At 36.0% G+C, this 2,834-nt stretch overlaps 2 protein-coding genes across 3 annotated transcripts in view; one reads left to right on the top strand and one right to left on the bottom strand.

The window, feature by feature from the left end:
* The window catches only part of LOC123968977 (glucocorticoid-induced transcript 1 protein), a 97,735-nt gene that overhangs the window by 76,900 nt on the left and 18,001 nt on the right, over window positions 1-2,834 (top strand). The window lies entirely within an intron of this gene.
* Window positions 1-2,834, bottom strand: part of ica1 (islet cell autoantigen 1) — a 56,928-nt gene that overhangs the window by 51,077 nt on the left and 3,017 nt on the right. The gene's annotated exons all lie outside the window — the stretch shown is intronic.

Below are 2,834 nucleotides of genomic sequence, written 5' to 3'. Positions count from 1 at the left end.
TTCATTTTGGAGAATGTTTTATTTTAATTCTCAAAGTTGAGATATTAACGACTCAAAATATATGCATATATATATATAATAAAAACAACTTGTGAATAATAATAATAATAATAATAATAATAATATCTTTATTTAAAGTGCACTTTTCATAAGTATGTTGCAAAGTTCTTTTATAAGAGCAAAGACAATAAAACACATCAAACAAATAACATTACAGTTGGAATAAACTTAAAATACAATTAAAAGAAAAATAGATTAATAAAATCAACTAAAATCAGGAAGAGCTCCGTAAATATCGCATCTATAACATGTTAGACTACTGTAAATTAGCAGAATACTATTATTAAATCATAATATTAACTGAATCTAGATTAACAGAATTTAAGCTTGGCCAGAAAGGAGAGCAGATTTTCTCTAATGAGGTCAGCAATAGATTATGGATGCTATGTATATGGAGCAACAGCTAAAATACATTTATTGAAGTTGGATAGAGTTATTAACAAAGCATTAAGGATCTGTGCGGTTGCAATGAAATCAACACCAATTTAAGCAATCCAGGTTGAGTTAGGCGAAGTGCCCTCAGACTGGAGAAAAACTCATGCTTACATACTGGAGTCGCTTACGTGGATGTGGTTATGAAAAACCCTGCAAAGAGTGTTATTCAGGAGTGTTGTGAGTATACTTCTTTTAAAGGTAATTGCTTTGGCTGGGTAACAAAGACTAAATCAGAGGAATATAGATTAAATAATACCTGGTTTAGCTCCCCTACAACTATTAGTAATATCCCTATTTAGTCATTTGCAAAAACTGAGATAGACTTAAATTGGAACTAAAGAGCGATTGGGAAGAGAGTGGGAAAGGACAAGTCAGTACATAAGGAGCAAATATTACAGTTACTTAGATACCGTATGTATACAGACGGATCTAAAGATGAAGAGGACAAGGTAGGAATAGGAATAGATAGACCAACAATGAATGTAAGTATTGGGAAAAGATTACCTGATCAGGCGTCAGTGTACACGGCAGAAATGATGGCGATTATTGTAGGACTGCAGTGGGTAGAGGGTGTAAAACCAGACAGAGTGGTGTGTTGTTTTGATTCCATAGCAGCCCTTTATAATATTCAAAATATCTAGTAGAGAAGATTTAATGCTAGAAATCCAACAAAGTTTATTTAGACTACATAAACTACGGATAGATGTGAGATTCTGCTGGGTACCTTGGTATAAAAGGGAATAAGGGAGCAGACAAAATAAACCAGGATGAACAATGAATAAATATACCCTTTGGAAAAGGAGAAGCTAAGGCGATAATCAAAAAAGACGAAGAAATGGCAGGACAGATGGGATGTGGATAAAAGTGGAAGGAAATATTACAGTTCGCAAAAATCTATTAATGCTCAGGTTGTGACTATAAGGAACAGAAGAGAGGACAGCGTTTTAACCAGGCTAAGGTTTGATCACACAGGGTTAAATAAAACATTTTTTTTAATGGGCAAAAGTCAATCAAATGAATGTTTAGAATGTAGCTCCAAGGAAAGTGTAGAACATTCCTACTATTTGACTGTAGGAAATACAGGGATGAGAGGACGAGGCTAAATCAAAAGATAAGTCAGGCAGGAAGGAAGTTGAACCTTGAAGTTTCATTAGGGACAACAACAGGAGATGGGTTAAAGGATGCACAGAAGGCTGTTGTACAATATCTGAAAAATATAGGATTTAGATTTAGTTTTTTTTATCTGTTTATTTATTTATTTTTGATTAAATAAACAAGTCCCAACGAACACAGTTCATGCTACATACTCTGGCACAGTAGGTGGCCGTATGCAGCTTTAAAAGTCATGGTTGCAATCTGCCATAAAACACAAAAGAAGATAACCGATTTTGACAGGGACACAATGAAGGCACTGTGCATTCCAATATGGTAAAACAAAGACTGGAAAATGATTGGGGGTCTTATCTACAGATCTATACAGATGGATCCCAAGATCCACAAACTGAGAAATCGGGTTTTGCTTTTTATATCCCACAATATGAAATTGTAAAGCTCGAGCGACTGTCTGAGAGGGTATCGGTGTATAGAACAGAACTTCTAGCTATTATATGGGCACTACAGTGGGTGGAGGAAGGTCAACCAAGAAGAGCAGTATTATGCTCCGATTCGGCTTCAGTGTTAAAAACTCTGAGAGGAAGCAATTGGGATGCACAGCCAGACCTGTTTGTAGAGCTGATGGTTCTGTTGCATAGAATCGAACAGACTGGAGGGTCAGTGGGATTTCTTTGGGTGCCTGCACATGTTGGGGTGGAAAAGAATGAGGTGGCAGACAGGGCAGCAAAAATGGCTTTGAAAAGAGACACTGATCTAGCAGTTTGTATTGGGGTTTCTGAATGTCGGACTGTCATTAAGGAACACATTACAGCAGTGTGGCAGAGGGAGTGGGAAAATGAAACAAGGGGTCGCCACTACTATTCAATACAAAAAAAAGTAAAGACAGAACAGTGCTACTTGGGAAAAACCAGAAGACATTCTGTAATCAGAATCAGAATCAGAATCCGAATCCGCTTTATTCCCAGGTATGTGTACACATACGAGGAATTCGACTCAGGATTATACACTGCTCACGATGTGCTTACTTGCTTACAAAAATACCATAATACAATAATAAAATAATAATAAAATAAAATCAGACACAAACTACAGAGTAGACAACACTAATATACACACTATGAACAAAACAATATAGACATATTGACAAATAGTGCAGTGATCAGAGTGCAAAGGATGCAAGAGTAAACTATTATTCTCATTATGTACATGTTGAAGGTGGATATGAT

This window comes from Micropterus dolomieu, linkage group LG03 (assembly GCF_021292245.1).
Source record: "Micropterus dolomieu isolate WLL.071019.BEF.003 ecotype Adirondacks linkage group LG03, ASM2129224v1, whole genome shotgun sequence".
In the NCBI taxonomy this organism is placed as follows: Eukaryota; Metazoa; Chordata; class Actinopteri; order Centrarchiformes; family Centrarchidae; genus Micropterus; species Micropterus dolomieu.
This window is presented reverse-complemented; position numbering and strand designations above follow the sequence as displayed.